Source organism: Phyllobates terribilis, unplaced genomic scaffold (assembly GCF_046119375.1).
Source record: "Phyllobates terribilis strain yellow unplaced genomic scaffold, ASM4611937v1 Scaffold_98__1_contigs__length_5973952, whole genome shotgun sequence".
In the NCBI taxonomy this organism is placed as follows: Eukaryota; Metazoa; Chordata; class Amphibia; order Anura; family Dendrobatidae; genus Phyllobates; species Phyllobates terribilis.
In genome coordinates, this window is record NW_027362858.1 from 3,573,280 (window position 1) to 3,595,979 (window position 22,700).

Here is a 22,700-nt window from a genome sequence, read left to right on the forward strand (position 1 = left end):
GTGTACCGTGTGGTGCTCACCCGTATGGCCGGTGACTCGGGGCCTTCTAATGGCTTCCGCTCCACGATGGCGGTGCTGGTCCCACGCGTGTGACCGTGCCTTCGGGTTTCTGGGCCTGAGGACCTGAAATCCCCTGCCGGTCGGCTTCTGCTGCTGGGTAAGAGTTAGTCCCCACAGCCTCGGACGCCGGGTCCGGTAAGAAAGCTTCTCAGTCAGGGCGAGCTCTGCAGCTGCCAGCCCCTGACTCGTAGTAGTATTGCTTCTGCTGTTTCTTGTCTCTACTCTCCTTGACTCCAGGCTCAGGCCCCTGGACAGGGCCTGCCTGTGGAGCAGAGCCCATAGAGCAGCTCTGCTCCCTGTCTTCTCCTCTCAGAACTCCCTACCCTGCCTCAGCCCCAGGTTTATATAGGGGAAGTCCTTCCCCTCCCAAGACTGGGCAGGAGGTGTGGCATGCACAGGATCCCTGACCAAAGGACCTCCCACCTGCTCTCAGACGTAATATCTCTATCACTGTGGCAACCAGACCCCTGGGGTGTCACATTCCCCCCTAGTGAAATTTAGTACTCCGGGACTAAACATATTTTTTTAGAAAAACATAACAAGGTATAACAATAACAATACAATAAGAAAAACACATAAGATGGTTACGGCGTGTCCGCAACCGGGTGCAGTTTTGAAAAGCAAGGTGTCCATTTCACCAAAACAGGGAGACGTAACCAGGTAGGGGTCTGTCTTACCCCGAGTCCTTAACAGTCTTTTAGTCCATCCTGGGTTACGCTCCACTAACTGTACAAAGGATTCCCGGTAAATCCACCAAGGACTCCTATAAATAACTGGAAACACATAATATTTACAAGATATGGCCGCTCTCAGTCCTCGGCCAGTGGGGATAAGGATTGGCTGCTCACAGTCCTCAGCCTGTGGGGAGATGGGATGGCTGCTCACAGTCCTCAGCCTGGTTAAGGATAGGGGACACACGGGAACAGTTCACACTTGTCCCAACGGGGACCATATTTTAATTAGCAACACAAGTACCCCTACGGGTAACTATGTACAGTTCCACTTTACCGTACTTCAGTAACGGCATCCTCCTGCTCCTTCTTGTGTGTAGGCTTCAGACCCGTCCGGGTCCTCTTGGCCTTCCTCGTATTGGTAGTACTGCAGCTCCTCCTCAGTCAGACGGTGTACATGGAGGGCGTACAGTCCTTTGGCACCCTTATGCCGGGTGAAGGTAACCACATCACCCGGATAGAGATCACGTCCGCGGTGCCCGTCCGGGCTGGCATGTTGTGCGAAAAGATCTGCGCCCAGGGGTGGCACTGTGGAGGTTGAGGGCGCCGTAGGGGCGGCAGCGCCCGGGGGTACTCGGCCTTGCGACCAGGCCGGGGGTGCTTTGGAAGTAGAGGGCACTGTTGGAACAGCGGCGCCCTGGTTCACTAGGCCTTGCGACCGGGCCTGGAGAGGGTCGCCGTTGATGACGCCCGGGGTCAGAGAGTGCGACTTTGGGCCTGGGCGCGGGCTGGTGGTGGCGGTGCCCAGGGCTGGAGGGCTCGGCCGCAGGGCTTGTTGCGGGGGCTGGAGCAGGTCGGTGTTCGCAGCGCCCGGGGTCAGCGGCTCCACCAGGGGGCCCGGGAGCAGGCTGACGCTGGCAGCGTCCGGGACAGGGAGACTCCTCTTACCTGCTCCCGCGACCGCTCCTGCGTCACGCGTCTTCTCCTGGTGCTGGTCGGGGCCCGCGACGGCTGGGGCGCTGCCGATGCTGGGCAGCTTAGTCTGCTGCCGGTCCGCCATCTTGCTGTCCGTTCCTGGTGTCCTCCTCCCCCCTAGTGGACCGTGGCCTACCTTGCGATGATCCTCTTCCGTAGGCCGCGGCTCCGCAGTGGATCGTCAGGGTTGAGAACCTTCCGTCGCGCTCCTGTGACGTCGGCGTCTGCTGGGCTCCTTCCAGGACCTTACGCAACGTCCGGACGTGAGGCGGGGCTTCAGTTCTCGCGCGCTTTCGGAGTCCACGCCCCTCTTCTTCCCGCGCGGCGTCCTCAAGATGGCGTCCAATGGTGGGAAAACTCCACGGAGGGCGGGAAGAAGGCAGAAGATGGCGCCGGATGGCGGGAAACTTCACCGATGGCGGGAAGAAGGCTGAAGAAGGCGCCGGATGGCGGGAATCTTCACCACAGGTAAGTTTGAAAAGTCTCTTTTTCAGGCACGCAGTACCCGGTGGTTGCGGGCACGAGATCCTGCTGACTACGCCAAAGTTGACGCGCCCCTGGGCCTGTGTCGCGCTGCGTTGCGCACGCGGGAGCTTACCCGGAGCCGGATCTCTTGAGGGTTGTAGTCTCGTGGCGGTGACCCGGTCCGTGCCCAGGGAGTCAAACTGAGCGGCGATGTAACAGCGGTAGATGTAGGACGACTACGCCACCCGTTGAATGCAGCTATGGAGCTGCCGCTGCAGGACAGTCCGCTGAGGCCGGTGGATGGATGGTGCAGCGTAGATGGTATAACCCCCAACGGGAGGGGTATGGCCTCAGGGCAGCAGATGTGGATGATGGGGGTAGCAGGAACCACTCAGAGACGGTGCGGTGTAATTCAGGGTCTTTACTGGTAACAACGATAGACCCTCCCGGAGTACTTGCTAGTGAACGGGGCCTGGTCAGTCCTTGAGCAGATGGGATCTCCCCTGGCCAGGCGGAGTTGTAGGCCTCCCAAACTGACTGTACTCTTCTGGCTACCTTGCTAGAAGCGGATATAAGTAGCCCACGTCCCTGAGTGTACCGTGTGGTGCTCACCCGTATGGCCGGTGACTCGGGGCCTTCTAATGGCTTCCGCTCCACGATGGCGGTGCTGGTCCCATGCGTGTGACCGTGCCTTCGGGTTTCTGGGCCTGAGGACCTGAAATCCCCTGCCGGTCGGCTTCTGCTGCTGGGTAAGAGTTAGTCCCCACAGCCTCGGACGCCGGGTCCGGCAAGAAAGCTTCTCAGTCAGGGCGAGCTCTGCAGCTGCCAGCCCCTGACTCGTAGTAGTATTGCTTCTGCTGTTTCTTGTCTCTACTCACCTTGACTCCAGGCTCAGGCCCCTGGACAGGGCCTGCCTGTGGAGCAGAGCCCATAGAGCAGCTCTGCTCCCTGTCTTCTCCTCTCAGAACTCCCTACCCTGCCTCAGCCCCAGGTTTATATAGGGGAAGTCCTTCCCCTCCCAAGACTGGGCAGGAGGTGTGGCATGCACAGGATCCCTGACCAAAGGACCTCCCACCTGCTCTCAGACATAATATCTCTATCACTGTGGCAACCAGACCCCTGGGGTGTCACAATCGCATCGGGGGAGGGCCGATGAACAGTTAGAACAGTGCGCCCCCTTGTTGACGCGCTGTAAATGCCACTGTCACAGATTAACAGCGGCATTTAACACTGGGTCAGATGATGGCTGATTATCACAGCCATCATCTGCTGGCAAACACGCGGGCTTGTCTTACGAGCCTGCATGAATGTCAGGGAGCTAGCATTTGACATACCTAGTACTTCATATTTCATCAAGGTGTTAATAGTGGCTGCTTTAAAGTCTAATAACTCAGTTACCTTTATAAGGCAGCCAAAGGAAAATAGATAAAGGCCCCAAACACATCAGATACATCCAAAATCTATCTTCCGTGACTCCCCCATACACTAGAACATTGGTCTCTGCTCCGAGCTTCTGTGTTCTCTATGAGAGAGCTGCTCCGGCATTCGCTTATCTCCCTGAGAACAAAAGAATCGGCCTCCGGAAATCCAAAGCTTCGTATCCTTTTCTCTCCAACATCATCTTCTTCATAGGAATAGGAAAGCGCCCATACACATTAGGCTGCTGGCGGATCCCATCGATTCACCTAACTATAGTCCTATGTGGATGGTGGCCATTAGGGACGGGCCGCTTCTCATGGGCTACGGCTTGTAACCCCGGGATATAATGTGCCAGCTAGCCCCTGGATCTAGGCCCCCATGGATGGTTATAGCCCTATGGAGGTGGGAGGGGGTATGCGCAGGGGCCGAATGGGGAATAACTGAAAATCTATAAAAATATATATAAAAACAATAAACATTATAAATCCTTCCCCTTCTTCCCCAAATTCAGAATTTTATTTTAACCAATAAATAATAATAAATTCTTCTTAATTTCGGTATCGCACCGACCGGGAGGATCACATCACCGCTCATTCACACTGGACATTTCATGAAGGGTTTTCTCTTTTTTCAGTGCATTTTAAAGTGAATTCAGTTCTAAAGCACAAAATCTTTAAATCACCCGATGCCAAGGGGTTAAATATTCCTAAAAATGGATGAAAACATCATTACACAGATGGAGAAGGCGGCAAATGTGAACACGTGTGAAGAAAGACTAAGGAAAGAGTGAGGCCCGATAGGGACGGTGATAACAATGTGTGTACAGCGCTGCAGAGTATGGAGGCGACATAGAAGGAAGAGGAAGAAATAATAGAGAATAATGGGGAATCTCCACATACCTCCACCTGCAGAGCCGCCACCACATATATGGCTGCTCTGTGCGCACAGGAGCTGTGATGAGGTCACAGGAGGGGAGGAGTCAGGGGTCACATGATCAGGGGCCTCAGTGGATGCAGGACTCTGCTGTGCTGGTTGTCATGGTGCTGGATGAGCTGAAGTTTATGTGTGGGGTCAGGAGGGGTTTACAGTGTGGATGTAGCAGAGCCGTGTGTGTACGAGGTGTACGGAGCTGAGCCGCGTGTGTACGAGGTGTACGGAGCGGAGCCGCGCGTGTACGAGGCGTACGGAGCGGAGCCGCGCGTGTACGAGGCGTACGGAGCGGAGCCGCGCGCGTACGAGGCGTACGGAGCGGAGCTGCGTGCGTACGAGATGCACGGAGCGGAGCCGCGCGTGTACGAGGCGTACGGAGTGGAGCCACGCGTGTACGAGGCGTACGGAGCGGAGCAGCGCGTGTACGAGGTGTACGGAGCGGAGCCGCGCGTGTACGAGGTGTACGGAGCGGAGCCGTGTGTGTTTGGCAGTCCTCGCCAGGGCTGTGGAGTCAGAGACAGAGCCCATTTTAGTGGAGTCGAAGTTGAAGTCGCTATAAAATGGACCGACTCCAACTCCTAAAATATATAATACATTGGGTACAGTAGTTCAATGCAGGATGTGGGGAATATTTTTCATAAGTGTTAAATAATACTCATTTCTGTATTATTTTTTCTACTGAGGACTTCTCAAAGTATCAATATCACGATATTCTTATAAAAAAATGTATCGATTTATTCTTGGATTGTCCATTAAAAAGAATCAGATTGCAGCAGGTACATACAATAATTAGTTATAAAGTAATTGTCCATTTGTCCATAATTAGCTTAATTGTTGAGATTCATCTTTCCTTGGATCCTGGCTGGTAAATCACATCTTTGTCCAGCACGTGTCCGGGCCTACATGTCAGCTGCTTCCTCAGCATACAGATCCTTCTTCTGTGTTCTGTGGAATGGGAAGAGCGAGAGAGAGCCCCCCCTTTCTGCACCATGGGCTTTTATAGTCAGTCGTATGGCACACCTGTTCTACATATGGTAGTGAACTAAAAATACACACACAAATAGCGCATGTCAACTAGACACGATGGCTGATGTATAGAACTCAGATTTAAGAATAAAATGAATATCCATAATTAACTATTTAACACTTACTAGGTCAGTAATGGGGTTGTCTGATAGACACATCTCCATTACTAACACTAGGGCCTGATGCCAGCTGTGATTTTTGACAAACTACAGCTTACATCAATCCCAAGACACTTTACACCAATTGTCAACGCATGAGGGCAATCAGGAAGAGCAAAGACAAAAAGACATAATCGTAAGTAATTTTAGGTTGAGGAGGGACCAATAACCAGAGACCTTCCCAATCTGATAATATCAGATCTCAGCTGTCTGCTTTTCCTTTGCTGGCTACAAAAATAAGGGGACTCCATGTCGTTTTTTTAAATTATTTATTAGGCTAAACACCCTTTAGTTCCACATGAAAGGCTCTAAAGGGTGCACATTTATAACATACTAGATGGTGGCCCGATTCTAACGCATCGGGTATTCTAGAATATGTCTCCCGACGGTGGCGTACTTATTTTAAATCTGCCGCCAATTGGCCGGAGAAGTGTCCATGGCGGAGCGGGGTCATTGTGCCAGTAGTGAGGGGCAAATAATGCCGGAAATGTCACTGACTGTGGAGACGTCTCCATGTAGCACCTTCACTCTGGATATCACTGTACAGGAGAAGCACAGTTCACACTGTGCATCCACTGAGGCCCCTGATCATGTGACCCCTGACTCCTCCCCTCCTGTGACCTCATCACAGGTCCTGTGCGCACAGAGCAGCCATATATGTGGTGGTGGCTCTGCAGGTGGAGGTATGTGGGGATCCCCCATTACATGGAGACTCTTTTAGGGGGTCTGTGTGGTGTGAACAGTGACATAATAGCTGTGGACAAAATGCGGCTTAGCTGGTTCCCATCCACATAAATTGTTTAATGAAATGTTTTTATTTAATGTGATTAAATCTATTTCTTGTGTTCGGCATATTTACATGGTGGACATTTATCAATGCCGCATTTGTGAAAACCCAGAGGTGTAAGCCAGGTTCTCGTTATGTGTTTCTCTTGCGATTAAACCAGGAAACAGGAATTGTGAAAGGGTCGGGGCCGAGAACAAACAACCATCGCGTAAAGCCATCAAACCACCATCTTGTGAGAAACGTATTCAGCTATAGACTCCGAGGAAGAAACTGCTTGTTGTCTGTGGCCTAAAATATATAGGTTTTATTACTAGATGTAAAGCCGAAAACTAAATACTGTAAAACATAAATCTCCTCAAATGTTTCCCTTATTATCTCCAGTAATTGTATTATTACACAGGATTTTTATGATGTTACATCGGCTCATCATCTTCTCATTCAGGTCTCTACAATATCAGATCCTCTCAGTGAAGATCTTCTATATAAGAGAATTTTGCTGATTATCCCATCAAAGATGGATATGGACATAGACAAGATGGCGGAGAGGATATTACACCTCACCCTAGAGATCCTCTTCCGTCTTACTGGAGAGGTGAGAGATTCTGATGGCGTCACATTACATCATTCTTATCTATGGGAATAACAGATGGACAGAACTGGAGAGGTGAGGACTCTGGAAATGTCTGGAGTGAGATTTATTAATGTGTCTCTCCATCACCAGGATTACACAGTAGTGAAGAAGACCTCTAGTGAACGCTCTCAGGACCCTGTGTCTGAGGGATGGGGAAGACCCCTGAGCCCAATCACAGAGCCTCCACCTCATCACCTGATACATGAGGACATCAATGACCAGAAGATCCTAGAACTCGCCTACAAGATGATTGAGCTGCTGACTGGAGAGGTGACACTGCTGGGAATGCTGGGACATTATACAGTAATGCTATGAAAGGATCGGGGGGGTGACAGTATCATTGCATGTGTCAGGTTCCTATAAGGTGTCAGGATGTCGCTGTCTATTTCTCCATGGAGGAGTGGGAGTATTTAGAAGGACGCAAAGATCTGTACAAGGACGTCATGATGGAGGTTCCCCAGCCCCTCACATCACCAGGTAATAGACAGGACTGAATACACACGGCCTATAATTATCTGTATGTAAAGAATGAATTCAGTCCCTGTATGTGTTTCCTCCAGATCTATCCAGTAAGAGGACAACACCAGAGAGATATCCCCGTCCTCTTCTTCCACAAGACTGTAAACAAGAAGATCCCAATGTTCCTCAGGATCATCAGGTAGATGGAGAGAAGGTGTCATGAGATCTCCGCTATGATGTGTATACGGCCGTGAAACTTTTGTGTTGAGTCTTGTTTTATCCACCAGTATTATATGTTTTATACTTGTGTAATGAGGACGGTGGAGATGGCAGGATTAGAGCTGATCATAGATGTGACTTCTCCATCTGTCTGTGACTTTTACAATATTTGTTTCAGGGTGAAGCTCTGACCCATATTAATACTACAGAGACATATGTGAGGGGTGATGAGCGGTGTAAAGAGGATATTCCTACAGATAACCGTCCAGGTGAGTAGTAACCACTGAATACAGAGAAGTCACAGATTCTTCTCAGTCACAGGCTGTGGCTGCTTTATCGGTGGTGTAGTCCGGCCGTATCACAATCGTGTGATCACCATTTTGCTTCTAAACCAAAACTTTCTCCTCCACCCAAAGCAAAACTGTTCAAATGACTTCGGGCATTGAAAGTCCTTTCTGTGCTGCTGAATGTTCTCATATGGTCCCTACAAGACCAGGTCCAGTCTTTCTGACCAAACTTTACTTTTATGATCGACAACATTAAATGTGCAGTGAGGGCCAATTGTGATTTTCTGCACAATAACAACAGAGTTTCCCTTTATACTTTTCAATTTCTTTTAAAACTGACTAACTTCAAAGAGGATTGTGATAAGACTTCATAAAAAATAAAAAGGGCAGCACAGTGGCCTTGCAGCGCTGTGGTCCCGGGTTCGAGTCCCACCAAGGACAAAATCTGCAAGGAGTTTGTATGTTCTCCCTGTGTTTGCGTGGGTTTCCTCCTTGTTCTCCAGTTTCCTCCCCACTCCAAAGACCATACTGATAGGGAATTTAGATTATGAGCCCCATTGGGGACAGCGATGATAATGTCTGTAAAGCGCTGTGGAATATGTTGGCGCTATATAAAAATAAAAATTATTATTATAAAAAACATTACACCTGTGCCATGATATATCTCTAAGCTGTGCCTGGCTGATGGCTGTAATATACATTTATTCACGCCTGCAGGAAATGGCTCGAGCCCTGGTTTTATGGAATCACTCCACGTCATAAATTACATTATGTTTTTTATTCTAAGGAATTCAGATTACTGCACAATCTCTCCTGAAATGGGGGCGCTAATGCTTTCTCTACTCTTCTGGTCAGGACTCATGGTAGCTCCAATGGTCCAGCTCATGCAATGGTTGAATGCAACTCCAGTTTAGTGTTGGAGCTCTCCCTTCATACATATGTTCTTGTTGAGGATGTTTTTTCTTTATTGTCATTTTGTATGATAGTTTGATTGTGGTGGGATTGGCCTGCCTCAATTATGTGAGTCTGTAACTCCCTGGTAGTCTTTAAAAGAAGGTCTCCATTACGTCTTCCCAATGCCCGAGGGCTAAATTTAAGACACCTCAGCTCTGCACTATTAGAAAAAGTTCTCTTTGAATGTCTAATATTTCTTCTTGAGGCTATGTGCCCACGTTGCAGAAATGAAGCAGAAAATTTCTGCTTTATTTCTGCAAGTTAAAACGCATGCGGAATTCCGCACGCGTTTATCGCGCGATTTCCACATGCGGAATTGCCTTGCGTTTTTTAATGCATTGGAAATGGCAATTCCGCTTGCGGAAACGTAAAAAGAATGAACATGCTGCGGATTTTTGAACGCAGCATAAACGCTGCGGAAAAATCCGCAGCATGTGCATAGAAGTTGCGGAATCCCCTTGGGGACCATGGGGTGCGGATGACCTAGCTTTTCACAAGCGTTTACGCTGCGGAAATTCCGCAGCATAAACGCTTGAAAAACACTATGTGGGCACGCAGCCTGAAACTCATCTGACAGAAAATATTGTCCCTTACGATAGTTTAGATTGCCAAGAGCCGTCGAGCCCCATACTCTAATTACCACAGAGAGGTTTCACCACTAGTTACTCATTTTTTACTCATGAAGTGTTGAGTTTGATCATTTCAGTAGATGTGATATTGTCTACAGTCACAGTTTTTGACTACAGTAGTTAGTTCCCCAAATACTCTGATTTAACCCCTTCCCGCAGCCAGTTTTGTGTTCCTAATTAGGCCCCATTTTTCAAATCTGACGCGTGTCACTTTATGTGGTGATAACTTTGGAATTCTTCTCAAATGATAATAGGAAACAAATGGACCTTACAAATTATTTACCAACTTCTCTTGAATCCGACAATCCCCTATATACGGTTGTACACTACTGTCTGGGTACATAGCACGGATAAGGAGGGAAGGAGCGCCATTTAGCTATTTGAATGCAGATCTTGCTTGAATAGTTTGCAGGCACAATGTATTGGGGGCACTGTTCATGGTCACCTGGCAGTTCAAAAGATGGCCCCCACAAACAGGCTTGGTGCTATCTACTTCATTTTCCAGATCCCACGAATTGCCTTGCTCATCACCCTTTAACCCCTCTACATGGATCTGGACTTACACAGAGACCCCCTAAGCTTGGGCCACAGTGTTATCTAATGTTCTGTGGTGTAAGATGACAAGAAGAATAGTCAGGTAGCCGGGTCAGAACCAGGAGGGCAGAGAAAATACAAAATCAGAAGACACAAGAGTAGTCAGTAAACGGGCCGAGATCACAACAGGAAACAAATCCACAAGCCGGGAGCTGAGCACAGAGGACTGAACCAGAGGAGGACAAGGCTGTATCTGGCAGCTTCCGGCAATATGCTTCCAGCTTTAGTAGGGTGCGGTGCTTTCCAATTGGCTGAAGCAGGGAGCAGATTAATCCAGTTGGACAGCACACACCCATACTGCCAGACTGGATAGTACTACAGGTACCAGGCACCCTAATCTTAGTGGCTGGACAGAGCCTGCGCCACCCAGAGCTTCTAGTTCTGACATCTCCTCCATCACCAACGCAGCCTACAGAATGAATAAGGCTCCTGGTGAGAGAAGAAGACGTCGCTGGAGCAGGTCCCAGAGGAGATGGGACCCACCATTTGCAGAAGCCCTAATGTGACAAAATGGCAGAAAACCAGAGCAGTAGAAATCCCCATAAAGTGACTCCATTTTTGATATTATAACCTCAGCGAATTAACCCCTTTACAACCCAAGGTGGTTTGCACTTTAATGACGAGGCCAATTTTTACAATTCTGACCACTGTCATTTTATGAGGTAATTACTCTGGAACGCTTCAACGAATCCCCCTGATTCTGAGATTGTTTTTTCGTGACATATTGTACTTCATGATTGTGGTAAAATTTCTTCGATATCACTTGCATTTATTTGTGAAAAAAAACGGAAATTTGGCGAAAATTTTGAAAATTTAGCAATTTTCAAAATTTGAACTTTTATGCCCTTAAATCAGAGAGATATGTCACACAAAATAGTTAATGAATAACATTTCCCACATGTCTACTTTACATCAGCACAATTTTGGAACCAAAATTTTTTTTTGTTAGGGAGCTATAAGGGTTAAAAGTTGACTAGCGATTTCTCATTTTTCCAACAAAATTTACAAAACCTATTTTTTTAGGGACCACATCACATTTGAAGTGACTTTGAGAGGTCTTTATGACAGAAAATACCCAAAAGTGACACCATTCTAAAAACTGCACCCCTCAAGGTGCTCAAAACCACATTCAAGAACTTTATTAACCCTTCAGGTGCTTCACAGGAATTTTTGGGATGTGGAAGAAAAAAATGAACATTTAACTTTTTTCACAAAAATGTTACTTTAGACCCAATTTTTTTTATTTTCGCAGGGGTAACAGGAAAAAATGGACCCCAAAATTTGTTGTGCAATTTCCCCTGGGCACGCAGATACCCCATATGTGGGGAAAAACCACTGTTTGGGCGCACGGCAGGGCTCGGAAGGGAAGGAGCGCCATTTGACTTTTTGATTGTAAAATTTGCTTGAAACTAGACCCCCCAAGGCACCTATCTAGATGCATAGTGAGCACTTGGAACCCTAGGTGCTTCACAAAGTGATTGAAAAAGTTTTTTTTTTTCCAATTTTTCATTTTTACTAATCAATTTGTGAAGCACCTGAGGGTTCCAAGTGCTCACTATGCATCTAGATAGGTGCCTTGGGGGGTCTAGTTTCCAAAATGGGGTCACTTGTGGGGGAGCTCCACTGTTTAGGCACATCAGGGGCTCTCCAAACGCAACATGGTGTCCTCTAACAAATTGAATGGAAAATCGGCTCAAATTGTTAGCGGACACCATGTTGCGTTTGGAGAGCCCCTGATGTGCCTAAACAGTGGAGCTCCCCCACAAGTGACCCCATTTTGGAAACTAGACCCCCCAAGGCACATTTCTAGATGCATAGTGAGCACTTGGAACCCTCAGGTGCTTCACAAATTGATTCGTAAAAATTAAAAAGTGGAAAAAAAAATACTTTTTCATTTTTCCGAATCAATTTGTGAAGCACCTAGGGGTTCCAAGTTCTCACTATGCATCTAGATAGGTGCCTTGGGGGGTCTAGTTTCCAAAATGGGGTCACTTGTGGGGGAGCTCCACTGTTTAGGCACATCAGGAGCTCTCCAAACGCAACATGGTGTCCGCTAACAATTTGAGCCGATTTTCCATTCAATTTGTTAGCGGACACCATGTTGCGTTTGGAGAGCCCCTGATGTGCCTAAACAGTGGAGCTCCCCCACAAGTAACCCCATTTTGGAAACTATACCCCTCAAGGATTTTATTAAGGGGTATAGTGAACATTTTGAACCCAGAGGTACGACACAGAATTTGATAACATTAGGTCATCATATTGAATAAGTTGTCATTACTTTTGAGCGCAAGTGCTCGCTACTTGAGTTTGCATCGGGTACTCAGGTATGCACCATGTATCACGGGTGCTCAAGTGAAATGCTCGAGTCCCCGCCCACATGTTTCACGGTTATTAGACACCCTAAAAAAAACATGCGGGGATCGCTCGTGCATGGCAGGCAATCCACGCGAGGTTTTTTTGGTCGCGAAGCATATGGGGCAGAGACTCGATCACCCGCGATGCTCAGTGCATACCCGAGCACCCGATACAAACTCAAGTAGCGAGCACTTGCTCTCAACATTAGTTGCCATATCGTCATCTTTTTTTTTTTTTTTTTTTTTTTTTTTTTACTTTTGAAAAAAAAAAACAACCCCAACCCTAACATTAGCACAACCCCTACCCCAGCCCTAGCGTTCGTTTATTTTTTACGCCGTTCCTCGTGCGGTATAAGTGATGAGATTACTTTATTCTTCGGGTCGGTGCGATTACAGCGATACCAGAATCATATTGGGTTTTTATGATTCACAGCTGTCACACACTAAAAGACACATTTTGTAAAATCTAGTTTTTGCATCGCCATATTTTGGCCGACAGTCATTTGATGGCTTGTTTTTTGCAGGATGAGTTGACATTTTTATTGGTGCCATTTTCAGGCATGTGACGTATTTTGATCGCTTTCTATTCCAGCTTTTGGGAGGCAGAATAAACAAAAAAGCAACAATTCAGGAATGTTTTTTTTTTTTTATTCTGTTCCGCGTGTGGTAAAATTGATAAGGTAGCGTTATTCTTCTGGTCAGTACGTTTACATCGGTACCACATTTATATCGTTTTTTATGTTTTGGCACTTTTACACAATAAAAGCTATTTTATAGAAAAAATTATTTTTTTGCATTGCTTTATTCTGAAAGCTGTAACTTTTTGATTTTTTGGATGATGGAGCTGTATGGCGGCTTGTTTTTTGCGGGACAAGATGACGTTTTCAGCGGTACCATTTTTATTTATATTTGTCTTTTTGATCGCGTGTTATTCCATTTTTTGTTTGGCGGTATGATGATAAAGCTTTGTTGTTTGCTCTGTTTTTTTTTTTTTTTTTACCGTGTTCACTGAAGGGGTTAACTAGTGGGCCAGGCCAGGTCGTTATGGACGCGGCAATACCAAATATGTGTACTTTTATTGTTTGTTTTTTTTTTTTCATAATAATATTTATTGATGGGTACATTATATTTTTATTTTTAGTGGATTATTTTTTTTATTTTTTTTTTAAATATTTTTACTATTTTTTTTTCACTTTCTGGGAGTTTTTACACTTTTTTACTTCGTCCCACTGTGGGACTTTCACTTTTTTTATTCTGATCGCCTGCACAGCATAGGGATGGAGCACCATCCCTGAGCCATGCAGGCAGTCAGCGCTGGACAGGGAGAAGATAGTTTGGAGATGCACTGCGCATGTCCAAACAATCTTACTGCTGTCTGGTGACCCGGATGTTGTCATGACGACATTGGGTCATCATGGCAACACCCGGGAAGCCGCGGCAGACAGCGCTGGAGGCCGGAAGAGGAGATGAGTATACCGATCACCTCCCCTTGCCTCCGCAATGCTGCGATCAACTTCGATCGCAGCATTGCGGGGGTTAATGTGCTGGGAGCGGTGCGGCACCGCTCCCTGCACATAGTACCGGGTGTCAGCTGTGACAATCAGCTGACACCTGGCGGCGATCGCACCCGCACAGCCTGTGTGCGCGCGCGATGACGTACTAATACGGGTCATGCTCTTAAAGCCCAGGGCACTGACGCGTATTGCAGGGGTTTCATATGAATTACATCACTTGGAAATTTAGATGGAAACCCCGATGTAAGTGCTCAGCCTAGAGCGCCGGATAAATGTTACGTAAAATGTTCCCAATAAAAGCTTCAACTCGGTCCTCAAAAAAAGCTAGTCCCCACTCAGGTCCGTCATCTGTTAAAAATATAAGGGACTTCCAAGTTAATGGTAGCAGAAAGGCTCTGGAAAAGCGAAATGGCCCTTGCCCCCCTAAAGAAATTCAGAAAATTTTTTGCTCCCAAATCCAAATGCCTATTCTACAATAATTTGTTCTCCAATTGTCAAATAGCGCCCCGTCCCCCCCAGATCTCGCCGTATGGCTAAGTGGTACGATACAGCCACATATGGGGTATTGCCACTTTTAGAAGAAATTGTGTGACACATTTCGGCACCATTTTTACCCATTGCCCTGTGTGAAAATGTAAAATCTGAGGGTAAAACATTTTTTTGAGGTAAAAATATAATTATGTTTTCTTCACTGCCCAATGGTATCGCGGTGGTGTGAAGGACCTGCCACGACGTCATTTAGTCATGTGACAGGTCACGTGACCTGTCACATGACTCAATGACGTCACCACAGGTCCTTCTCACCACCGCGACCCATACAATAGACCGGACGGAGCGGAGAAAACACCGGGGGACATCGGAAGGTAAGTATAATCTTTATTTTTAATTTTTTATCATTCTTATTCTTTTTTTTTAACTATTTACTTGGTCACACTATATAAATCCATGCCGGTTGCATGGATTTATATAGTGTGACCAAGTTGTCAAGCACTTTCCAAGTGATGCTAAAATCGCCTGGAAAGCGCTTGTCAATCCGCATGCGGAAACGCATGCAAAAACTTTTCACAAACGCTTCTACCTGGCAGGAAAAGCACATGTAAAAACCGCATTCGTTTTTCCTGCCAGGGTGAAGCGAAAAAAATTTGCAGCATTTCTGCGTCGTGGGCACTTAGCCTTAGGTAAACAACATTTCTATATATGGGGCAGGTGGTATTGTGCCATTCTTCTTTTTTTTTACTTATTTTTTATACATTTTTTTTTATATTTTTTTTAAATTTTTATATAAACAGGATCAATGTTATATTAAAATACATTCCTATTTTTTGTGTCCTAATTTATTACCAAATGGCGTGCAGGAACATACTTCCTTTTATATCCACATTATATTTCACTAAGCTGTGTGTTAGAGTGGTTTATTGTCCAGTTGTTTGGAAAAATGCTATTTGTTTGGAAATGAACTCACTGATAAGTGTTGAAAATGTTCCCAAATCCCACATTGTGTCTGCAACCCACTCATCCACCCGATAAGGGGAAGTAGCTTCAGAAACTGAGGAGCGTTACCTGCCAAATTAATGTTAGAACCTTTTGGAGGATCCTCCATGGTATATCAAGGTGGCAGCAGACCGTTATCAAGTATTAATACAGATTATATATTATCCTGGAGTTGTGCCTGTATGCATAACCCCATAAGGTGAGCAACATTCCTCATCTGCTACCAATTATGACACAATCTAATACTATGCTTAGTAGGTTAGGTAACACCCTGCAGCAATTGTCCAACAGTAATCTGGAAGCATTGATGGATTCCATTTTCCTTGATATCTTTTCTCCATAGCCGCAGTATTTTAGTGAAATCTATCACTCGTCGCTCACTGCGAAGTTTAGATGCAAATGTATAATCTTTAATGACTTGTTACAGCCAAGATTCCTATATGTTTTGGGGTGATTTTCCACCAACTCTTCATAGTTATTTACTCTTGAGTTTCCCCAAAAAGTTGTTACCACTGATGTGAATGCTACCCATGGAGCCTTTTCCTTGCACTGCAACAAACAGGGAAACTCCTCATCTTGAAGAAGCTTACAAATCTGAGGTCCAATAAAGACTCCTATCTTTTTTTTTGCTTCACTTAACCTTGTAAATTTGTCAATGAGATACTTGAATGTCTTTACATTTTTATCCATTGCCTTTACATTGTTCTTCATTAGGCCCAATGTGATATGCAATGGTGGTAAAAAAATCTTAGGTGGGTCAACAACCTCTGGATGCAGGACATTTTTACTCCCTGGCTGAAGTGAATGTCAGGGAGGCCAGTCTCTGTTATAGTAGTGATATTCTCTTGCAAGACTATCCCATTCACACAGAAAGCAGCAGTACTTTGTTTATCCACCTTGGAGACCAAGTAAAAGGAGAACCACCTTGACGGCATGTGAGAATAAGGAGATGGAGGAGGTCCTGCAGAACATCTAGCTATGTATCTGATATAGGACCTGGATATCATCCTGAAAATCGCCATTCATCTACCGGATATCTTGTTTAGTGTGTAGGTACTTTGCTGCGGGGGATAAAAATGACAAGGAAAAGCTACAGAAATATGGTGGGAGAAGCAGGCTCTCAGCTCCAAGATGACACCATGGTTAAGGTAATCTGGAGACAGATTGAGCAGGGGAGATGAGGAGGAGGGAAGTGGTGGTCAGGCTGGAGCAATTTGCCCCCACAGAAACACAGGTCTCAGCAGGTGACAATGATCTTCTTATAGCAGCTACCCCATAGCTGTGCATGGGCTCCGGAGCAGAGGAGTCGGGTGAGGAGGATATGGGAGAGGCAGCTACATTAATGAAGGGGCGAAAAGACAGAAAAACTGCATGTGGCACAACATTCTCTGCCCCACTGCCTAAAGGCACCGTCACACTAAGTGAGATCGCTAGCGAGATCGCTGCTGAGTCACAAGTTCTGTGACGCAACTGCGACCTCAGTAGCGATCTCGCTTAGAGTGACGCGTAGCAGCGACCAGGCCCCTGCTGTGAAATCGCTGGTCGTGTCGGAAAGGTCTGGACCTTTTTTTGATCGTTGAAATCCCGCTGGGTAGCATGCATCTGTGCGTTTGACACCTTACCAACGACCTAGTAAGCGACTCAGAATTGAGACACATAGGCGTGCATTTGCGTTGCCTTTTCCGCACCCCTCAACTCCGATTAGTGGTCGCTACTGCGTTCTGATTGGGCGGCCTTGTCTTAAACAGAAGGGAACATAGTAGCGCTTCCGTCCTTTGTTCCTGACTGCGTGGTGGATTGCAGCTTGTAGTAGAGTTCTCTGGGCTGCGCTCCACATCGATTCTTCAACTGTTCTTCTGACATCTATCTCTGTGCACGATAAGTATCGTTTGGGGTCTCAAATGCGTTCCCATTACCTTCTTAATTTATAGGACACCTACTAATTATCTGCTATCATTGCTCTGGAGGGAGGGAGGGCTTGGCTTCTATCTGTGTACATATGCTTTTGCATGGGCAGCCACTTTAGGGGGTCTCGTGTGCGCACACCCGTACAGCATGTTTTCTGGCATGCGCGCTAACGGAATGGAATGCATTTATTGCTTTATTTTTTTTAAAACTTTTCTCATGTTTTCATTTTATATTTTTCAGTTTGCAGCATCATGAACAATGTGCAGTGTGCTGTTGTGTCTGCTGCATTGCTGGTTGAGGAAGCTCAGCGTCAAGATGAGGCACGGATGGTGGCCAGGAAACGGGCAACTCCATGGGGGGATGCAGAGGTGCGCTACCTGATAGCAGAGCTGGATGCCAGGGACTATGAGTGCCATGAGCACCCAGGACATCCAGTGCTCCATAAGCAGGCGGTGCTGCGGAGGATAAGTCGGGGCCTGGCCCAAAGATTTGGGGTTCAGCGCTCCACTGCCCAGATCCGAAAGAAGCTGGCGGATCTGAGGTTCAGATCTAGTGACCGCATCACCAGCATCCGGTCACAGACCCTGCCCCATCGTGGTGAGTGGTGTTAACATAGGTTAGCACAGTATATGGCAGCACATTGGTTACAACTGTAATTACAGTTCAGTACCTCAGGTATGTAATAAGTTATTTTTTCTCCAGCACCTGCAGACCCGGAGCCCCAGCAGGAGTCACCTGCTGACCCAGAGCCCCAGCAGGAGTCACCTGCTGACCCAGAGCCCCAGCAGGAGTCACCTGCTGACCCGGAGCCCCAGCAGGAGTCACCTGCTGACCCGAAGCCCCAGCAGGAGTCACCTGCTGACCCGAAGCCCCAGCAGGAGTCGCCTGCTGACCCGAAGCCCCAGCAGGAGTCACCTGCTGACCCAGAGCCCCAGCAGGAGTCACCTGCTGACCCAGAGCCCCAGCAGGAGTCACCTGCTGACCCAGAGCCCCAGCAGGAGTCACCTGCTGACCCAGAGCCCCAGCAGGAGTCACCTGCTGACCCGGAGCCCCAGCAGGAGTCACCTACAGGCTCGCCAACATCACTCCATGATATGGGTGTAGCTTTGACTTCCGGTAATACTTTCACATAATATAAGGTCCATACAACTTGGAAAGTATAGGGCTGTCATGTACTATGAAGTGTTGTGTCTTTCCCTAGCCGGTGATGCCAGAGGATCCCGGTGGTCCATCAGCTCATCATCACCTGAGCAAACCGAAAACCGTAAGTGTTAAATAACAAACATGTACCTGTTAATTAGATGAATGTACAGAATTATTCGTCTTAAGTTTTACCATTCCCTCCGTAGAAATCCCTACATTAGATGACCTCCTGGCGTCACAGCGGACACTAGCAGAAGCAGTCCAACAGCACGGAATGATGCTGGCAAGGTTTGTGGTGGCCCAACAGCGGCGCGGCAGCCACTAACTTTTTTGTTTTTTGTTGTTACTATATTTTTGTTTTTTGTTGTTGTTATATTTATTTTGTTTTTATAAAAAACGTTAAAGTTTATATCCACTGTTGTGTAAGCTTTGTTACAAACAAATAACATGTTTCATCACTCACACCCATTATATCTATTCATCTGTATAGATGCACCCTGCCCATTACCCCGCCTAGTAGACCTGCTAATAACTATATGCTGAATTCAGTAAAGCAGGCTGCAAGTTTTAATCCAAAAAACATTTTTATTACGAACAAATATTTTAATAAATAAACAATTAAATTAACTATTAAATAAACAATAACTTAACAATTTAAACATTTTACTTAAACCCTAAAAGTAAAATGTCACTAAAGATCTTGATATTGGTTTTCTGCATTCAAAAATCCTTGCCTGGGCGGAGAAGATAGTTCTTCAAGGAAAGAATGAGGAAACCTGGGATATTGTGGGGGGGTGGGGGGTGGCAAGTGGCAGGTTTTGCTGAGGTACAATCCGTCGTACTGGTGTGCTACGCAGTAGCTCCGGCATTTGGGTCCATGACTGCCTTGCACAAGGATCACGGTCGATCCTACTATGTACAGTTAACGTTTCATCCAGTTGACCGGCTGCCGCTTTAATTAAAGTCTCGAAAATGACCCTTTCGGCATGGATCCTCTGTGTGTCATCCAGCTTCTGAAGTCGATCAGCGGCGAAGTTGTCAAAGCTGTCCATGCCGGTGTTGGTCTGCTGGCTTAAAATTTGCTTTGCCAAAGAGACTAGCTCTGGTGATGGCGACAAGGTGGCCTTTCTCTTATGTGAATTGATTATTCGCCGAGGTATAGTAGCTGAGTTGAGGGTGCAGGGTCTTCACTCGACTCCTCAGTAGCCTCCGCCAGGCTAGGTTCATCGCCCAGGATGTCATCACTTGTTGTGGTTGACAGATCTTACTGATGTTGCTGCGGGAACAGAAAATTAATGTTAAAGCTAAACCCAAAAATTATTTTACAACATCCAGTACCACACCACAGAAATGTGTTGGCATTGGATATATCATGACCAGCATGGGTAAACGTGCACTGGAAACAAATGTGTGGGGAGGCACTAGCTGTACAGGATATGAAATGGCATTCAACAATATGAGAAGTGAGTGGGGCGAAAATAGTAAAGGAGTGTACTTATCTGAACTGGAAGGGATAACTTTTGTAAACTGCAGAATTAAGCAGGTAAAACAGTTAATATTTTCTATTCAACTATGGCATGTACATACCAAGTTTAAATGCTATTTACAGGGAAGCAAGCAAAGAAGCTACTTACATCTCCAACAGGGGTGTCAGTCGGGATCACAGGGTCTTGATCCAGGGTCTGCCGCATCGAAGATACCATTGTGCGCAGCAGCTCCTGGTCACAGGTGAAGCCAAGCAAGTCATAGTACCATAACGAGGGCACATAAACCTCATCTGTGCCGGCACCAGACTTCATTGACTTCTCCACCTTGTCCAGCTCTTTTTTATAGACTGTGCGAAGACCCTGGATCTTTTTCCGAACAACAGTCTCATCCACCTTCTCGCAGGGATTATGCTGCTTAAAGAGAGCAACTAGTTTCCCATATGCCTCCCTTTTTTTTATTTCGGTTACTGTACTTGGCAGACTTAATCTGCCAAAAGCAGGGCAGGGACCAATACATCTCGATTAGTTCACGGACAAATTCCTCGCTATTGTAAGACATCTGAAATAAAAAATAGCATACAGTGAGCATACATGGAACATTTGAAAAAAAGAAAAAAATACTGTTTGAACCACACTACCGTGTACACACGAGACCCCCTAAAATGGCTGCCCATGCAAAAGCATATGTACACAGATAGAAGCCAAGCCCTCCCTCCCTCCAGAGCAATGATTACAGATGCATTAAGCATGTCCTATTCTAATCCTCAAAATTGCACCAGAACAGGACATTCTCTGACCCTCACAGATCTCATTCTCAGATACGTGATTTTCATGGATGTGTGAATGGATCTATAAAACTGTACGAGTCCATGGACCATCCGATAAAAAAATCTGGCAGCACACGAACATTTCACACAAATGTGAAAATGCTGCCTAAGGGATTTTAAGATCACGCCTAGTCACACAGTGCAGATACAGAATAATATTTACATCCAGGCACTTACCGCTGACGTGATCAGAGTCGGTTTCTGCTGCTTCTTCTCCATCTGGTCAGACCTTCATGTCGACATCTCCCAGCCACGATTAGTCTTGTCATGATGCTCTCCAGCCTAGAAAATAACAAGGTCACATATATTGTATACATACATGTCTCCCCCGCACTGCGCTCCTGAATACAGATATGTACCCCCCCATTAATATACTATTAGCCACTTAGTAATCAAAATATAAAGTGATAAGCAGCACTGTGCCCCCCCATTAACTATAATCTCCACCGGCCAATAATATTAATTATTCAGTCTCTGTGACTCTCCCCAATTAACTGTAAGGCTATGTGCACATGGAAAATATACAAGACTTTACAGTACAAGCAAAGTGAAACCCCCGTCATTGCTCTCTCCCAGCACCCCCATCATTGCTCTCTCCCAGCACCCCCATCATTGCTCTCTCCCAGCACCCCCGTCATTGCTCTCTCCCTCCATCCCCATCATTGCTCTCCCCAGCCCCAGCATTGCTCTCCCCAGCCTTCTCTCATTGCTCTCCCCAGCCTCTTCCCATTGCTCTCCACAGCCTTCTCTCATTGCTCTCCCCAGCCTCCTCTCATTGGTCTCCCCAGCCTCCTGTCATTGCTCTCCCCAGCCTTCCCTCATTGCTCTCCCCAGCCTTCTCTCATTGCTCTCCCCAGCCTCCTCTCATTGCTCTCCCCTGCCCCCTTTCATTGCTCTCCCCAGTCTCCTCTCATTGCTCTCCCCAGCCTTCTCTCATTGCTCTCCCCAGCTCCTCTCATTGCTCTTCCCAGCCTCCCCTCAATGCTCTCCCCAGCCTCCTCTCATTGCTCTCCCCAGCTTCCCCAGTTTGTTAAAAAAATAAAAAACACAACTTACCTCAGCTCGCTCCCCTGCACCTCCTCGTCTCCGGTAACTTCCTCCCTGACACACAGGCTCGCACCAAATGACGTCATCAAGCAGCGCGGGCCTGTGTCAGGGAGGAAGCACAGGGCAGGAAGCAGAAAACGGATCTCTGCAGCTCTGCTGCCATTTTCCTCCTGTCAGCAGCGGAGCTGCAGGGATCGCTCCATGCCCACCACATATGATGATGGCAATCTGGCCATGGGGCTCCGAGAAGCAGGCCAGATTACCCTCATTATCAGCCGCCCGGCAAGGGCCCCCCTGCACCGTCGTGCCCCGATGCAGTTGCACCGGCTGCACCAGCAGTAGGTGCACACCTGGTCAGGACTGTCCATTAATTGAGGTAAGTCGGTTATTCTACCATTTGATGATATCCCTAATTTGAGCATTTTAGAACATACACGAATACAAACGGTTGAGAAATTCAAATACCGGGTACAAGAATAACAAAAAGAACTCCGGATTACATTCCACTGAATCTGTATCTTCTTCTGGAAAAGTTTAACCCTTTTGCGCCAGAGCCGGTTTTCGCCTTCGTGACCGGGCCAATTTTTTCAATTCTGACCACTGTCACTTTATGAGGTAATAGCTCTGGAACTCTTCAACCGATTCCCCTGATTCTGAGACTGTTT

At 46.8% G+C, this 22,700-nt stretch overlaps 1 protein-coding gene across 4 annotated transcripts in view; it reads right to left on the reverse strand.

Moving 5' to 3' along the window:
- Positions 1-22,700, reverse strand: part of LOC141198608 (uncharacterized) — a 540,563-nt gene that overhangs the window by 35,116 nt on the left and 482,747 nt on the right. The gene's annotated exons all lie outside the window — the stretch shown is intronic.